The sequence below is a fragment of the Macrobrachium rosenbergii genome, chromosome 48 (assembly GCF_040412425.1).
Source record: "Macrobrachium rosenbergii isolate ZJJX-2024 chromosome 48, ASM4041242v1, whole genome shotgun sequence".
Classification (NCBI taxonomy): Eukaryota; Metazoa; Arthropoda; class Malacostraca; order Decapoda; family Palaemonidae; genus Macrobrachium; species Macrobrachium rosenbergii.
In genome coordinates this window covers 70,001,171-70,021,042 of record NC_089788.1, presented here as the reverse complement: position 1 = coordinate 70,021,042, position 19,872 = coordinate 70,001,171, and the positions used below count along the sequence as shown (strand labels likewise).

The 19,872-nt window shown below is 38.9% G+C and overlaps 1 protein-coding gene across 7 annotated transcripts in view; it reads right to left on the bottom strand.

Annotated features, from left to right (window-relative positions):
* LOC136831506 (serine/threonine-protein phosphatase 4 regulatory subunit 1-like) overlaps nt 1–19,872 on the bottom strand; it is a 424,185-nt gene that overhangs the window by 252,547 nt on the left and 151,766 nt on the right. Inside the window, exons 1-2 of one of the 7 annotated variants that reach the window (XM_067092044.1) lie at nt 13,494–13,670; nt 12,527–12,840 (exon numbers count right to left, since the gene is read on the bottom strand). The exons of 4 other annotated variants lie outside the window; for them this stretch is intronic. The gene's annotated coding sequence lies outside the window, so the exon portion shown is untranslated. Of the gene's footprint in view, nt 1–12,526; nt 13,685–19,872 lie in introns of those variants that run through there. 2 more of the 7 variants (XM_067092043.1, XM_067092045.1) reach the window with 2 other exon arrangements.

Genomic DNA, 19,872 nt, shown 5'->3' with positions numbered 1-19,872 from the left:
AAAACCACTTTAGTCATGATGAGAATAATTAAAAACCACCTGATTCATGATGGGATTCACATAAAAACCATTTCAGGCATGATGAGATGCAGATACAAACCCACTTCAGTAATGATGAGACTCAAATGAAAAAATAAATTCAGTTGTGATGAGACTCAAGTTAAAAAAAAAACCCATTCCAGTCCTGATGTGACTACAACAATTAAATTATAATGACCTTCACATTAATACACATAATACACAGAGGATTGGAAGTATGCACGGCATGAGGGGAAGAGGATATGAGCCTAACCAGGCCTTTTCGTGTCCTGAAGAAAAATCAAGAGGAGGTTGAGGGTAAACAGATGGATGGAATGAAGGGCATTGGTTTACATTATTCTACAATGACCATATGGGGCCCCAGGCTGAAAAATTAACCTTAACAAGTTGGGGAAAAGTTCAGACCGCAATCCCGAGTCAAATGAACTTCAACTCCTGCGACTACCGCTCAGCAATAAATTCACAAAAGAATCCCGCGAAAATAAAATATACATATGTTCTACCTGGAAGCTAAGTCAAACCATGACAAACACCGAATGAAAGTTATTATGAAATAACAAAAGACGATACACAATCAAGTTTCGTTACAAATCTGGCAACTCTTTCGACAAATAAACTGCGAGACGTTAACAAGACTTCACATTACTGCTTAAAGCTGAGAGAGAGAGAGAGAGAGAGAGAGAGAGAGAGAGAGAGAGAGAGAGAGAGAGAGAGAGAGAGAGAGAGAGAGTCTTTTACTGTCCTTCAACATTGATAAACAATACTGAATTCTCCACAATAGATCAAGATTACTTTCTCTGCACGAGGCAACTAGTTACACCAATACAGGCCAAAGATACATGATAGCAGCATTACAAAGAGACCAGCATTCCCCACTAATTCTATTAGTAATTTTCTGGAAACTCATTTATGCTTGGGATAACCTCTTGTAAACTTTTGACACTCGCAGTTTTTGGGTTGTTTTCAATGTCTTACGCCACAATATTAATATATTTCCCTTCGTTAGGTTTTACTCACTTTCGCTACTATATTCTTTCAGCTGCCCTTTCAAGAATCCTACAAAAATACTGAGTGGAAATCAACGGTATAAATCATTAAAAACCTAATGATCTTGTCTTTAAATTTAAAAATGGCTGAGTTCCTGCACGATAATTTCCTATCTCGCTCTACAAGCTATATCCTTCCTTGCCAGTTTATATCTAATAACGTTCATAAAGACTTAATTAATTAATCACAAATGAAGTGATAAGGTTAAAAGCACTGAATTACGTGAAACCATTCCAATGTCAATTCCAGATCTATGAGAGTATGTGCCTAAGATATGACGAACACGTCAACAACTCAGTTCCAGGTCCTCAAAAATCTACTTCTATTGAAATGGGTTTTCTCAAACGCCTACTACTTATTAGAAGAGGTCGACAGGATTGGCATCCAAACGCCATTGCCTAGCAAACGCAAGAAACAGATAAAAGAAACAGACGTGTGGCGTAACTTCGCCTGATTATATAAAATAAAATAAATGAACTCGGTTTTTCTTTACTTCTACTGAGTTTTTACACATTCTGTCCCATTATTCTTAACAAGTATCCCCACCAGCGGACGAACTTGGACAACTTTATGAAGACACCAACCCCATTACAACACTCTCAATGGGATTATCGCCTTTCGTTCACTAAATCTTTTACAACTCAACACTCATATCTAGTTCACGTCGGAAGAGAACCGACAACTTAAGTCCAAATGATCTGGAAGTAGGAACTCAACACTGAGTCACCTCCACTTTGCAAGGGATTGACAAAAGCAATATATGAAAATAAACTCGTTCTTCCTAAGTTACTAAAATGAATTCATCAATTAAAAATTGGCAGACCACTGTTAATAATGGTGCCACCTTGGTAAAGAACGCCTGTTATGTTATTACTACATTACCTCTTCACTGTTATCAATAGCAGCTACCGCATCTACAGGATGACTTACCTGAAACGAGAGAAAAACAAACATTAGAAAATTAATCCAACATACAATATAAGCTCTGAAAACCTTTCATAGCAATAAATGATTAAGTAAAAACACTCTAATCCGATTGAATATTTTTTTGTTGCTTGTCAGCAATCATTCCCATTAAAAAATAGCAAGTAACCTAAACCTACCTTGAATATAAAGCTATTTGATTAGGTTAGGTTTAACCAAATGATTTTACATCCTAATCTAACCTAAGTTGGGTTAGAATAAAAAATCTATTATAGATTATTGCACACTTTAAAAAGCTACAACTACCTGATACAATTTCTCATTACTATTCATAAAAAGAACAGCATTTACACGATAAAAAATACACAAGTGTAATAAAGCTAATATCTAGACTTCAGTCATTATTTAAGTTGACTGATGATTGCAACAACTGTAATTGCTGACACAGAATCCAGAGGGATATCCACTGAATGCTTATACGAATTTTGAATTTTTCATTAGCTGTAATGAAAATGTAATTACACGTAAACACGCCCTTTAAAGAGGACATTCTGACACCTTATTAATCTATATCATATTCGTTAACAGACAAGCAAATTTAACCCTTCTGACAACAGTTACTCTAAGGCCTCGATGAGACAATTCCGCTGGCATCAAACTTATCCCCAAGAACAGCAGTTATAAGCTTCAGCATAGGCTGTGTGTGTGTGTGTGTGTGTGTGTGTGTGTGTGTGTGTGTGTGTGTGTGTGTGTGTGTGTGTGTGTGTGTGTGTGTGTGTGTGAGTGAGTGAGTGAGTGAGTGAGTGAGTGAGTGAGTGAGTGAGTGAGTGAGTATATATTTATAATAACATCAACACGTGATTTGTACATCACACATCACCACAGATGATAACATAAGAGACTTGGTGTAGGTCCTGGCCGGTTTCGACTTTATTTCCAAGTCATTAACGTCAGTGACTTAGAAATAAAATCGAAATCGGTCAGACCCACACTAAGTCCCTTATTTATATACTTGTACATACACACATATAATATATATATATATATATATATATATATATATATATATATATATATATATATATATATATATATATGTGTGTGTGTGTGTGTGTATACACATACACACCCATATATGTACATACACATACATAAAAAGAATTCACCTTCAAGCTTCATCTTTCGAGACTTGAAAACACCATTAATAAACAAGCTTCAATAATATCCAGCCGAACTCAAAGTTCAACCAATTCTTTCCCTGAGGTGAAGACACCAAAAAGCCATTCTTCTGATAAAGGAGATTAAATATCTCATTCATATATTAAATTACTCCCTTTTCTTGTGCATATACTTGAGTTGATTAACTGGCTGAGTTTGAGGTTTAGCGCTGAAACACATCAGGGTTATTTAGCGCCACTGAATTTACTACTTTCTTTAATAACCAGGGGGTTTAAAGCTTCCCCTCCCTAAACACAAAGTATATAAATGAAAAAAAAAAATGAATAAATATATTAAAACTATGTTTTGTTAAAAATCTTGGCTTCTCTTCGTAGGCAGACCAAAAGGTTAACTACATGTAAATTATCCAAAACTTCTGAAACAGCCTTACCATCTATATGGTATTTCCTTCTAGATGGTCATATTTATACACATGAATACAAATATTAAAACTATATTTTGTTAAAAATCTTGGCTTCTCTTCGTAGGTAGACCACAAGGGTATCTACATTATCATCTAAGAAGAGTGGTTCTTAACCTTTTCATTACCACGCCCCCGCTAAGTGTTGGTCCTTCCCTCCACGCCCCACCTTGCGTCTATGAGTAAAATTCCCTCCCAGATTTAAAGGAAAATGAAAAATAAAGAGAAAGAGAAAGAGAAGGGGTGTTCTTATTCTTAAGCCCAACGAGTCTAACTAGTGTAGTGGACTATAGGACACTTACGTTATAAGGCGATGTTTGCATTTTTTCATACACTTCTGAATATTAGTTCCTCATTCTTGTTAAGAGAATAACGATTGTAATTAGAGAATTTTTAATTTTTCCCTAAGGTCTGCGCCCCTCCCCCCCTCGGAAATTGCTGACCGCCCCCCCCCCCCAACCTGAGAACCACTGATCGAAAACTTTTGAAAAGTCCTTACCATCTAAATGCTATTTCCTTCTAAACGGTCATATTTACAGCAGGGAACCAGAAAGTGCTCAAAAGAAAGATGACCATGGCAGTGAGCACACACTAGGGCATTGGCTCCTTTCAATATAAAATTGTGGTATAACCAATCCAAAGGCGGGTTAGAGTAACATCAAACATTGTTAGGGTTAGAGCCAGATCTCCAGAAACAATCTTTCTGTCTCTATTCATTTCGTATTAGTGGACAGGAAGGATAAATACTTTTTGATTACGGCTACACATATTAAATGTTTGGTCACGGCCATCTACACATATACCCTAATAGAAAGTAGTCTGACTAAAAGGTATTAGATTGCGCTACATTCCAATAAAGGCTCATTAACGCAGCTGTGTAGTAGTAGTAGTAATAGTAGTAGTAGTAATAGTAGTAGTAGTAGTAGTAGTAGTAGTAATAATAATAATAATAATAATAATAATAATAATAATAATAAAATATAGACGATGCAAGTCATCCGTCTCTCCTCTGGTGACCCTACAGCGCTATTTTAAGTGCTCATAAAAAAAAAAAATCCGGATAAACTCGCGTCTCATATACATACGAATTACTCGCATAAGAATTTTATCACCGCAAAATTTATCCATTTCAAATCTAAATGAAGTGGTATTAATACTTATAAAAATTTTTCCCCCATGATTTACCGTGGAGCCAAAATTAAATAACGAAACATTCCGGTAGCTATTACCAAAGCTACATATGCCTTTAAGCTAAGACCCCCATCTTAATTCCCGACCTGACTGTACTCTAGGATTCATTCCGGCTTCACTATAGCCTACTCCAGAACTATATGAATGGTTTACGGGTACTGGCGATGAACTTTGTGTAGAATAGGTAACAAAGAAGAGGCAGAGCCCTTGTAAAACTTCCTTGGGTCTCTCCGTCGTTATTCACATTTTAAAGAAAGCTTCGTCCATTACTGAATAGCCTATCTAGTAACGGGGGCAGACGAGGTTAAGGAAACTAAAACAATCTGCTAAAATGTTGAATGACCTGACAAATTTTTTCGGTGTCTTAATATCAATACAGTATAAATCATTTACCTGACCATAAAACTCCTTGCCTGCTCAGTACTTTTTTTTTAATGATGCCATTGTTCAAGACTATCATTTCCGCTAATTCAATATTATGATTTAACTAAAAATCTCCGGGTTATCTCTTCGTACTTCCCTTGACGATACATGACTTTCACATCGATAAAAACTACATTTAACCAAATCCTGGAAATTCTAAGTATCGATATACTCACGTTATGGTTTAGACCGTAAATAACGCAAGCAATACAAGGCTAAAGCCTACCCCTGTCGAAATCTAATCACCGGCTGCCAGTGACGGATCTAAACTTATGTATAATTTCGTATAAATCTACAACCAAATTTTTCCGCATTCTTGCTAAAAAACAAACAAATCCGAAACAAAACATAACCTCCCTGACGGAGGTTATAGTCTTAACCAACATGCTGTAATAATTCATAACTTGTTTAATCATTCACCCACTCACTGGTAATTAAGTTACTGTAATCGCATATAAGCACACCGATTCCTTAACCGTCTAATATTTATCATAAAGGAAATTCAAATATTTTCTTACAATAAAAATTATCAATAACAAGATCGAATGCACTTATAAAACAATAAACAGACCCAAAGATCATATTCCTTTAAGGAATCAGGTCAGGAAACTACAAATCTCATTTTGTATGTCACTGGATTACAAGCTGGTAGGAAGAGATAAGGCCCGCAATAAAAAAAAAATACAATGTACCCTGGATACAAGCTCATAACCATCATTGCTAAGGTTTTCATACTCCAATTTTAAAATAGTGACATAAATCAGTCGTTCCTCGCTACGCCAAACACAATTACACTGCGATATAGCCTACGAGGTATGGAGAGAAAAAAACATATACTCAACTTGCGCGAATTATAGCTCCTGCTGTGATTAACAAGCCTACGGAGAAGTTTATAGCAGAAAATTTTTTTTATTCAAACCTACCCTAAGGATTAGGTTAACATTGCTAGCACACACTTGCCAGTAATTCCGTCTTCCCCTATAAAAACAGATACTTTAATTCTACACCATGCTGTACTTAATGCCGAACAGTCTCTCTCTAGTTAGATGAAATCACAGTGGTTTCGTTTACCAAGACCACAACACCGCGGACAGTTTTCCTTTTATTACGTCAATTAAAAATACTGAAAACTCAGTCTTTTTTCCGTTCATACTACAGCAATTCTATTTATTAACGATAAAAACACACATTTATATATATATATATATATATATATATATATATATATATATATATATAGAGAGAGAGAGAGAGAGAGAGAGAGAGAGAGAGAGAGAGAGAGAGAGAGAGAGAGAGAGAGAGAGAGAGAGAGAGAATGAATGCGTGTGCGCAAGAATCCTGGAAAACATTATTATATGCAAATGCAGCAATTCTTTGTAATCGCACAGAGTACTAAGACTTTGTCGTTCCAGGCCGCGCATTCCTAGAAATCTCACATGCAAGCCTTGTGATTCCCGGGAACCTTTTTTTTTTATTTTATTTTTTTTTATTTCTTTTCCTCGCAATTCCAAGAACTTCGCCTGGACAGAACACGAGAGAATCGACTCCCATCTAATCTCTCTACTTTCTTCATAAACTTTGAACATTATCTATTCGCAGAACGGTAGCGGTTTTGAGAGAGAGAGAGAGAGAGAGAGAGAGAGAGAGAGAGAGAGAGAGAGAGAGAGAGAGAGAGAGAGAGAGAGAGAGAGAGAATTTTACCGATTTAATGGTCGTCATAAAAAGCCTTATCAATTCGCGTACAATTAACAAGCAAAAATGCTGTACTGGCTCACGGGTCAAACACGTTTTCGTCAGTAACATGACGTAACAATTCTTATGGTCACCTCCACCGAAATGACTACATTACTCTAACTGAATCATCATTATTGAAATAGTTTTACCAGACCACTGAGCGGATTATCAGTATACGTTAAAATAACTGAGTAAAATGTCACTTCGAAAAGCTTTTGAGTGTAAACGAATAAGTATTACATATTTCTAAGTAATTCTGCCCCTTATGCGAAGCTACTATTTTCCTGGAATCTGGAATCAAGTGTTCCAAATCAATCACAAGTCTTCCAAGAAAATAAGATAATTCTCAGACGTACAAAAATGTACAAGAAGTTCTTAAGAATTGCTTCTGAGAAAGGAACAGTAATTGCTCTTTATCCGGACCTACTGCATCTGATATCCGAATGTCCCCAATAAACGGGGTCTGACACAATGCAGAACCTTAATGCATTACTCAGCTAACATGGCAAAGATGATATAATTGCTGGCTGTTACCGAAAGGATGGCAAAACCGTCAGTGCGCGCCACATTCATTGTAACATTTTCTACACCTTATTCCTTTGCAGTTCAAATATTATAACATAAAGAAGAAATGTGTCAAACAAAATCACACAAAACGATATGATAACATGTTATTCAGTTTGTTAAATATTCAACATTTTCATTACTCGTTTTAAGACTGAATTATTAATTTGCAAACGTTTCTCTCTCCCTCTGGGACACACACAAAAAGACAAGTTTTACATCCAGAAGCTCCGGAAAACTTGAAAAAGGGGACAAATGCCCCCCTCCCCCTTGTGACAGACATTTAAAATTAACGTGTACATTTCAGATGCTGGCCTTTTATCTCTTTCGAGGTCAGCGCCACACCATCTTCCCTTAAATCCCTGGGCGACAAATAAGCACTGAATCGCCAATCTCAGGACTTCTCGTCACAATTATTATTATTATTATTATTATTCAGAAGATGAACCTTATTCACATGGTACAAGCCCACAGGGGCCACTGACTTGAAATTCAAGCTTCCAAAGAATGTGGCGTTCATTACAAAGGAGTAACAGAAGGTAATGGGAAATACAGAAAGAAGAGACCAATTTTGAAAAAAGAAAAAAAATAAATTAACAAATTAATAAACAAACAGATGACAATGTTGCCAAAGAATCCCGCATAAACAAATCGTACTAAATCTCTGTGGATACAACCAAGGAACAATTACAATCCCCCAATCTGTTCATAAAATAAAAAGCGAAATTCACTTCCAAGAGGAAAATCAAGCTTTGGGTGGTTCAACACAAATTAGGTTCATTCGACTTAGCCCCCTTTTTAAAAACCTAATCAAAATCCGACTGAAGACTTTTAACGGAAAACGAACTTAACTACCACGAAGACTACAAATATTACAATTAAATCTATATTTGACTAACAGGCTGAGCTCACCGCTTTCAAACAATTACTCGCGCACAAATCATTGTGGAGTAACATGATCTCCACAGATAACTTGGGAAGGGAACAAGGAAGGTTTATAGCATGTTATCTAAATTCCAGGATGATACACAATCCTGTCCGCCTTTTCAAACCAGTCATACTACTCTCATCATTACTTCATTTCATACAAAATATATATATATATATATATATATATATATATATATATATATATATATATATATATATATATATATATATATATATGCTTAAAAATCACAGTAGATGCACGTGACTTAGTGTATAAGAAATCCACAGGAAAGACAGGCAGAAGTTCAGTACCAAGCGCTTTCACGTTGGTACTGAACTTCTGCCTGTCTTTTTCCTGTGGATTCGCTTATATATATATATATATATATATATATATATATATATATATATATATATATATATATATATATATATATATATAAACATTCTGGATAAACATAAACTAGAATTAACTTATAATCAAGAAATGTTTTGAAACTTGAAAGCAATTGAAGGGCATGTACACTATAACGAGAGAGAGAGAGAGAGAGAGAGAGAGAGAGAGAGAGAGAGAGAGAGAGAGAGAGAGAGAAAGCAACAAGTAATAAGATCACCTGATGCAATTCTCCATTCAACTGACATTATAGTTCCAAGATGAAGTTGAAAATATATCGCTCAAGTATTACAAAATTACGATTTGCAGTAATAATGACACTCATTTAGGCAATGTACAATAGAATCTCTCTCTCTCTCTCTCTCTGTTTTCTGATGAAATGCGAAGCTTTACGAAAGACGCAATACCACAAGTGCAAAACTTTATTTCTCTTATGGGAAAGATCTCCAAGATTTCATTCACAGGCGCCTGGCTGGGATGAAACAAAGGTTAAAATAAATATATATCAGTTGCAGCGCTTTTTCTTCTAACCGGCATAACAACAGCCATAACTACATAATGAAAACGATAAATGAAACCGTTCAGTACCATAGCTTTCAACATCTTCTTAAGGGCCAGTAACATAAACATGGTTACATCACTACCCAGTTTATCACTGTTAAAATGCAACTGTCTCCTTAATGACCAATAACAAGTAATATCGCTATCGAATCTATCAAAGTAATATCACTAACGAATTCATCATTGTTAAAATGCACCCAATCTTAACTAAACTTTACCCAGAGGCTGCCAAGGCGCTGAGTAGGTTTTGAGGGCAAACTGAAAATAATAGAACTGAATTATCAGATTGGTAATAAATTTAGGAGAGAAATGGCGGGAAAGAAGCGTAACGAAATAGTGCACGAATAAAAGATGCCAATAGCACTGAATTAGAGCATAAAATGGGACACCAACTGGAAAAAAAAAAAAATTGTGAATAACTGAAACCCGGCTCAAAATGAACCTTTACTTTAGTAGTACGTGAGGGCATCTGATATTTGAAACTAACGCAGGCTGCTTCTGTGATCACTTTTTCGCCGGATACATCTTCAAATGAGCCAGAGGTTTTGAGTATTTATGACGTTATTTATAAAGCAAATTTCTATCTCACTTCCTAACGTACGGTAACGCCTACGACTCCCAATGTGTTGTTGACATGACAATAATTCTGCTTTCAAAATTTGACTTTTCAAATGTCCCATCATGCCAAAACTCTATGCAAACTTTTATTCAAGCGCAAGAAATCATAAAAAACCACCACAGAAACATATAACAACCAAATATTCAAATAATGCGGAGGAGGACCGCCAAACACTCATCTATAAATAAGAAAAAATACCGCCAAACACTAAAATCTATTACTAAAAAAAATACAACCATATTAAAACTACGTTAAAAGCTCCCCGGAAAATGTCAAAAGCCATACACATCACTGATTTTCAGATTTGACTGCGAAAGCAATGCACATATTCATACGGCACAGACCCTTCCTGCCACCAAATTGCAAGAAGGAAAGCTTCTGCAGGATGAAATAGCCAGCGCGTAAAAAAAAGATATGCAGAACAAAACATACAAAAAAACAATCAGTACAAATATTTACAAAATCAAGGAGCAATATCCGCCTAAAAAAAAATAACAATGCAAAGAATGAAGGATGCGTTGATAAGGACAGTGAAGCAACGTGGCGCCTCAACAGAATGCGACGGTTCGCAATTTGCCAAGGTGCTGATTCAAGTTCCCAGATGTAATAAGAACTTACGATAGACGAAGACCTAACAGGATATAGGCTAATACCGGTGATAGGGTAACTGATAAAATTGTAATTTCTGTTATTGGTTGTTTTACTATTTTTTTTAATAAAAGTTTTCTATTTTCTTAACGCTTTTTATTATTATTATTATATATATCTCTATAACATTCTCATCGCCAAAATAATGTTTAATTTCTGTCCATTTTTTTTTAACAAAACGAAATGACTCATGGCCTGGTCCCTTAACAATAGGTAATGGAACTCTCGGATATTTCATCGAGATAATTATGCATCAATTGGTCTAAAATATAATTTAACATTTAAACTACAACTTAACTTTTAAAAGAAAAGGGAAGACAAGGATTTCGTAACAATCTTGTCCAAGTGACTGGCACAGGATGCTACCGACATCCACACGCTACCCATGCAGACAAGAGAAATTTGGGAACGATACATCTGGCTTTCTTTTTCTGCTGTGATTTGACATTTTCTAAGAAAAATTCGGGGCCCTTTATACCAATTCAGCCCAGATTACAGTGTACGAGGTTATATGCGCTGACGTTTCATCAAGATGATATGATTACGAACAAAATTAAGTCGAAGTCAGCAGGAAATACCTATTAATAAAATAATTATCTAAAATGTTGCCCACCAGAACAAATTGCAATTCTACAGAATTTTTCAAAACAGATGAAAATGGCAAGGATACAGTCACAAGGCGAATGGGGCATATACGAGTATGCATGTTAATCTACCCAGCTACTATGACCACGCGGTTACATTCTCTCTCTCTCTCAAGCGATGCGACATGGGGATTACCAACATGAGACGGCAAAACCGCGTTTCAAAACTGCTCCCCATGCAGTAAGCTCTGATTCTGGGGCATGCAACGTTCCAAAAACGGCCATTTGCATGCCTTGCGATTCTCTCTCTCTCTCCCCTAAATAACGCAGATATTAAGTAGGTTGACAAAATGAACACAAAACCTCACGATAGGACTAAATTACGTAGACGAAACATTAACAAAATGAAAACCGAATAAAAACTTTTTACGGTAATTATCATTGAAAAATTTTAAAATATAAAATCCTAACCCACAGGAAAAATGACAAAATTCAAAAGTCTGATTCAAAAACATGTAACAAACAATAAATATCGAACAACGATTTCATGTTTATGGCAGAAGCCATGCGGGTTATTGAGGAGCAGATTTCAAATGGGAGTCTGACAACGGTTTAAGGATATGCAACAGAAAGACACCTAGTGCAGCTATGTGTTGAGAGAGAGAGAGAGAGAGAGAGAGAGAGAGAGAGAGAGAGAGAGAGAGAGAGAGAGAGATTTTCTGCAGTTCACATGGTAAGAAATGCATCGTCGTTTGCAGCAGGCCTACGACATCACAAATCAAAAACCACCACAGCCGACTTAAAACATCTTGGCAGAAGACCCGAAGACCATACAAGCCATTAGTGATATAATAAAGAATATCTATAAAAAAAAAAATGATAAAATAAAAATCCCAGGAGAAAAGGATAATGATCCTTGTCATGGGAATCAACGAAAGGAGAAGATCTTTAGCAGGGAGGAGATGATGGAAGGGGGGAGGAGGGGGAATGAAATGGAGAGGGTGGAGGGGAGGAGACAGGAGGCGGGGGGCTGGTGCTCGTATGGGTTAGTGATATTGGTGGATGGGTGCGACACAATGGCGCCCACACTGAAGGCCGCCACACAAATCCCCCAGCTGTAGTGCCACCGCCACCACCACCACCACCACCACCAACACCGGCCACTTGCACCACCACTACCATCTCTCTCTCACTCTCTCTCTCTTTCCCACAGACATATTCATACATACCACTGACGGCGTGATCCTTCTGGTCCTTTCTCTCTTCTCGTCCTCATTCCTGACGTCGGTGCCACCATCAAATAGGAGGCGGCGGAGGCCTCTCCTCCTCCTCCTTCCTTCTCCTCCACCAGACGTCATCCTCAACTCGAAGGGAGGAGCACCGAGCCGTGCATAGACACACACAAACACACACACCAGTTTGATGGAGAATTAAAACATGGTGGAGCTCACGTTAGGCCGATGGTGCCGCCGCTGCCTGCGAGCGTCCGTGTGACAGGACATTTTCGGACACCGAGGGATGATTGGGCGACATCTTTGCTGTTCTGTGAGAAAAACAGATGAGCAGGGGCCAACACCCAGAGCAGCAGGAACAGCAACAGCAGCAGCGGCAGTGGTGATGGTGATGGCCCACGCCCACACCCGGCCACCCGCTTTGGCCCTCTTCCCCAGCACTCATCATCATCATCATCATGATATTGCTTCTCATCAACACCATCACCGTAATTGCTGTCATCTTAAAATGAAAACCGAAAGAGCGGGAGGCTTTCCCCACCACCAGGCCCAAAAACCCCGTGAGAGAGAAAAGTAACAGCACATAGTACACACGGCGGCAGGACAGACAGCACTGTTCGTTTTCTTCGTCCTTTACCGTAGGCCAACACCTCCTCCATCACCACCACACGGAGGAGGAGGAGGAGGATGCGAAAGCCAATGCAACATTAGGCCGATGCTAAAAGCCATTTTTTGAACCAAGGGCAGACACACACTACTCCTGCTGCGTTTGTAGTATATGTTTCTTCACTCTACAACTCAACACTATTTCTCGCTCTTTCTCCCGCTCTCTCTTTCTCTCTCTCTCTCTCAACACGCCTACTACCACAACCAACATGGCAGCCCCTTCCCCCCCTCCCCCCACCATCACCACTACACCACATGGTCTCCGGCACTTCTACAACACTACAGCTCAAATATCCACCCTGGCACTTTGCATCCTTCGTAGCGCCCATGTTCGGCCGATCACGCCCACGGAAGTATCCATCGGTCTTTGTAGGGTGCAGTGGGCGGTTGGGTGTGACGAAAAGAGGAGTGGTTGTGCGCCATGATAGCAGCGGAGGCAGTTGTCGCGCCACTACGCGGGGCGGGCGGCGGACTGCCGCGCACATACACACACTGAATGAGCGTGGGGCTCCCGAGCCGACATCAGGCACCACGCCGCCGACCCACATCATTATCATCATCAACAGCCTCCTCCTCCTCCACCTCCCCCATCCCCAATCACCACTCCCTCCACATCCAATGCTTCCCCAGGACTCTGTCGCCTTCCCCCTCCCCACCAATCCACCAAGAAGAGGCCAGCGCCAAACAGCCTAATCCAACCAAAACGCTGAGTTGATTGCAACTTTTCCTCGGCACTCTCTAGAGGGAGATTACTTACGAAAAGCTTATTCTCTTCAGGAATATATAACGAAACACACACCAAAGAGCACAAGCGGTGATGTGGGAGAGGGGAGAAGGGGGGAGGGGGAGGGGGGATTGTCACGTAACACCACACCCATACAATGCCATCGATACTGCAGTCGTAGTGATTATGGAAAGCGTAGTAGCAACCTTTTTTTTTATTCTTTTTCCTTTTTTTCTCCTAAGCTCATTTCAGGTACACAGTATGAGCAGTATTCAGAAGGGGCAGGCGCTGGAAAAGATGACACACGCGCCGTGAGAGCGGTAGCACTTAGCTGCTGTTGCCTTCTATGATGATAGGAGAACACGCCATTAGACCATGCGTGAATTACACCGACATGACCAACAAAAGACATCAGATATTCACTAAAATGTCTTAGCTAGGGAGATAGAAAGATGCTGTTTATGAATGATTTTCACCACAGTGAGTTGAGGATTAACTCTTTCAGTTCTGATGGTATATATTATGACTGAGCAATGTACACTCTTAGTTATTTTCTCTCTCCATACTAACTGCAATCCGCAAGTCGTTTCACAACTAGGTCCACGATTCGCTGTTCAGGTCAACAGAAGCATACTTGATTTTTAGGGAGGGTGTCATGTTCGTCCAGTTGAGAGAGAGAGAGAGAGAGAGAGAGATGCTTACGACACTTCAAGCTACGGAATACCATGCGACAAATTTTTATCGAGACTCGAAAACTAAACTGAAACCTCCTTCGTGGCACCAACCTGACCTTTCACTCTTTTTTTTTACTGTGTGTGGATTCGAACCCTACCAGCAACGAAAACCATATTCCCCACTGCGAGTTCGAGTCTTCGGTAGAAAAGCTCATCCAAAAACGTACAAGGAAATCGGATATTTAACAGGACCCCTACGGTTACTAAAAACGGGTGCTACTGGTGAAACTACTGACAAGTGGATTCTTCATAGAAATGAAATGCGAATGGAAGTAACGCGATCTAAGCTGGCGACGACCAGTGTGAATTGAGTGGTCTGGTTATGTGGAAAGAATGGAGGGCAATAGTCAGTTGCAAATGATGAAAAAATCGGAGGTCTTGAGAAAGGCGAGAGAAGACCTAATAAGAGATGGCTAAATGAGTACAAGAACAAGAAGTTATTGAGAAGGGAGGGCTATCGTATCGTCGCAATACAAAAGAGATGGATGGGGGTTTCAAAACACACTGGTGAGCTTTCTGTGTAGGCGTGTGAAGTGGCTAAAACTATATTTTCACCATGCTCGTTTCAAGCCATTTCAGTAATAAAATACGAATGTTGCATCGACCTTTCTTTCTACAGAGCCAAAACCAATAAGGGGAAATGATTTCTTGCTATACTTACACACACACATATATAATCTATGTACAGTATATGCATATACAATCACAACTTATGACAGAACTTCATAATAATTCAAAGTAAAGTTCCATATAAAACATCAGTAACTTCTGAATATGACAAACGAGCAGAACACAAGTCAGCAAGCGGGTTTGGAGACCACATACCTCCACCAAGGCTGAACAATTCACCCCCTTAAAATATTCCTTCTCACATAATTATATATGCCTAATTCTCCCTACATCTCAGAACTTGTTGCCCATCGCATATTCAAGATTAAATCTGGTCACCCAAATCTACGGCGCGTGAGGTTTCGAATTCTTTAAGTTATATGTGTTGCCAATCACTAGGCTCATGCCCCTGTTGGGAGGTAGTGCCGTCAGTGCACCTCACGCAATGCACTGTAAGCATTACTTAAGGTTCTTTGCAACGTCCCTTCAACCCCTAGCTGCACCTAGCGTCATTCCTTTTCCTGTACCTCCGTTCACATTCTCTTTCTTCCATCTAACTTTCCACCCTCTCCTAACAATTGTTTCATGGTACAACTGCGAGGTTTTCCTCCTGATACACCATTCAAGCCTTTCCACTCTCAACTTCCCTTTCAACGCTGAATGACCTCACAGGTCCCAGCGCCTGGCCTTTAGCCTGAATTCTCTATTCTGTACTAGGCCCCCGGTAAATTTTTCGCAATAATCCAACCATACGTTTTTTGCGTAACCACACAAACAAGCAAACGTAACATTTGCGTAGGGAGCACTCCCTCCTAACGACGTTAGCAACAAGAAACGCAAAGGTCAACAAACGGTGTTTTTATCCGCAAAAATAATTCTCCAAAGATAGTTAACGTTTAGAATGCCATGTTATAACATCCGTAAATATACAACCATTCTAAATATATAACTATTCACGGGTTATGAAAAAAACCTTACCTGTAATACAGAAGAGAAAAAACATACCGGAAAAAAAAAAAAAAAAGCATTTGCAGCAAGAATTTAACGCTTTCAAGTTCGGTAAACAGTTGTGCAAGAAATTCCAATTTGGAATATGCAATAAGTGTACAAAACAGTTTCACTCCGAAAAATAAATGCGTGGTTACATGTTCGAGATAGTTTTAGTTTTCTGTAAAAGAAAACTGCTGGGATGGCTATTTGCCTGTCCGTCCGCACCTTTTCTGTCCGCCCTTAGATCTTAAAAACTATTGAGGATAGAGGGCTGCAAATTGGTATGTTGATCATCCACCCTCCAATCATCAAACATACCAAATTGCAGCCCCCTAGCCTCAGTAGTTTTCATTTGATTTAAGGTTAAAGTTAGCCATGATCGTGCGCTTGGCAACGATATAGGACTTGCCACCACCGGGCCGTGGTTAAAGTTTCATGGGCCGCGGCTCATACAGCATCATACCGAGACCACCGAAAGATAGATCTACTTTCGGTGGCCTTGATTATACGCTGTACAGAAAACTCGACGGCGTCAGAGAAACTTCAGCGCATTTTTTGCTTGTTTTTCCAAGCGTCAGCTTGACTGACTTATCATCAAACTCGACACATCTCACCAGTTTTACGAACATTCTAAACAGAAGGCTTTCCTTACCGGTCTAATGGGTACGCTCGCGTTGTATCAAAGAATTCTACATCGCCACTAATTATACCGAGGAGAAAGAAAGTGATCTGTCGCATATCATGACGAACAGACGAGAACAACAAAAGCTACTTTAAGTTGGAATACGACGCTGTATTCAGCTCTGTATGTACTGAGGTTTGGATTTCAATAAAATTATATAAATGACAAAAATAATGAAGCATAAAACTTATACTGTAAACGCCACAGAACCGTCTGTTCAGAAACGAAAAACAATAGAAATCAGGTGACGATAATATTGATTAGTTTCTATTCACAACTGACAGGAACAACTTTCTGAAAGGGGGGGGGGGCACTTTTGAGGTAGACTTGGCTAGAAAATGCAATTAATGACATTCTCCCCCCCCCCGACAAAATGAAAAACAACGTCAAACCACATGCTGTCAAATCCACAACCTAAGGCCAGTGTGTGAAGACTGAGTAAACAATCTTTTATTTCTAAGTGAAAGTATTCGCTCATTTGGAAAATCGAAGACGCATCATTTTCCCGATGCTTCGCGCTTTTCCCAACAGTCACAAGAGGACAACCACAGTTAATGAAGCGCAACCTGCTGACTCACAAAGCAGTTAGGTCAAAATAAAAGTCATTCTCTCTCTCTCTCTCTCTCACTGATGCAGTCATGCACCAATATTGTTCACTTCCTAGAAGTACAATTTAAAAGTTAGTGGCCTGTGAATTATTAGTTTAATGTCCTTTCCGTGAAAGGGACTTTCAGAGAGAGAGAGAGAGAGAGAGAGAGAGAGAGAGAGAGAGAGAGAGAGAGAGAGAGAGAGAGAGAGAGAGAGCGGGTTATTAAAAACTGAAAGACATTACGGAGAAATATTAGCAAGCACAAGCATCGATAAATCAATTAACAGAGCGTAGGGGGACAAGGGTACAGAATGCATGCATATATATATATATATATATATATATATATATATATATATATATATATATATATGTATATATAAACACATACACACATGCACACACACACACACAATTCCCCAACACAGGACCTCCATGTGGTTGTTCTTTTCCCGGCTGACTCTGGTTCATAGCTCTTAACCTTGAAAACAACAACAACGATATTAATCATTTCAAGTAACATTTCACATTATGGACGTTTCATCATAAAAGCCAAGACACAAGATGACCATGAAAAAACCAAGGTGACCAAATTAATAAAAAAACTAACATTTGATTGTTATTATTGTAATCGGGAATTTCTCCCTGAAAATATTCTTTTATCTTACTGTTATTAAAAGACCCCATCAATAACTCCAAACCTGAAGAGAAGGGAATATGAGAGCATGTTGTTATTTCTTAAACCTACCAGAACAGGAACTACCTAATATGCCTTGGCTGGGGCAAGGCCTAAAAGGCAAGAGAAAAAAAAAGAAAGAAAGAAAGAGAGGCGATGAAGAGTGAAGAAGGCCTGGCCCAGAATGAGGCGATAAGCTCCCATCTTTAATGAGGGATGATTATAAGAAAATTATGATCCAGGCTTATTTTTATGATAAGAATTACTCTTCGCGAAAGGAGGAAGTGTATAGGAAAATTACTTTGCCATTTATAATAATAATAATAATAATAATAATAATAATAATTACATTATTATTATTATTATTATCATTATTATTATTTCACCTTTTCAGAACCCTGATGAATAATAATGAATAAACAGACACTGCAGGAAATGTATAAGTATAAAGGAAACGTATAAGAAAATACCTTGGGCATTACTATTATTATTATTTCTCCTTTACAGGACCCTGATGAATAATAATGAATAAAGACACTACAGCTACAAAAATGACAGGTATTCATAATACATAAAGAAAATCTTACCACTGAGAAACAAATCATCACTATTAGCCGTATCAGTCAATGATTTTCTTTCAAGTTGGAGGGAGAAATTGATGCCTTTATCATAAAGTAATCTACGAAACACTAGAAAACCCAAGTGAAATAAAATTACTAACGACAAAACATATCACACAGAACACCGTAATTAAATAAACAAATTATAATAGACAATTCACTAGCTATATCTTGCACTATTTGCATAATTTCATCTATACGGTATATTTCCCCTTTGCTAGCACGCCGTACAGTCAGACAAAGCATTTTGGCCCAAACCCAGGCATTGAGGTCATAAAGAAAATGACTAGCCTCTTGGGATAGAATAGAATAAAACAGAATAAAGAATTTAGGCCTATGGCCAAGCTCTGGGACCTACGAGGTCATTCAACGCTGGAACGGAAATTGAGAGTAAAAAGCTTTGAAAGGTGTAACAGGAGGAAAACCTCGCAGTTGCACTATGTATCAACTGTTGGGAGAGGGTGGAGAGTCAGATGGAAGAGAATATGAACGGAGGTACAGTAAAAGGAATGAAAGGGGTTACAGCTGGGGGTCGAGGGGCCGCTGCAAAGAACCTTAAGTAAACCCTACAGTGCACCACATGAGGTGCGCTGACGGCACTACCCCATCCCCCTACGGGTGCCTCTTGAGATAAAATTCCAGGAAAACTAAAATCAGATAGAGAGTTCCGAAGCATGGAATGGACAAACATCATTCTGTCCCTGGACAAAGCTTATCTAAGACTCAAGACTTCAAATAGGGTCTTCACCGTCTCCGTCCGGAGGTTCCTCGTCCCTATTCTTTCGCTCTCAAATACTGACACAAAAGGACTCTGCCCTCGCGAGGGGCGCCCACTCGAGCGAGACGCAACGTCCCCGGACAGGTCGGAAACATTACTCGCACCAATTAATACAGACGACAATCCTTCAGACACATAAGCAACACGTTAAGCTCATAAATCAAAGTCGGGCGCAACGCAGGCAACTAAAAATTGTCACAAACACATGTCATATATGAGCCAGACACCGGTAAACACATGTCACCAGGTGTCCAGTGAGCTTAAGGGAGGAAGGG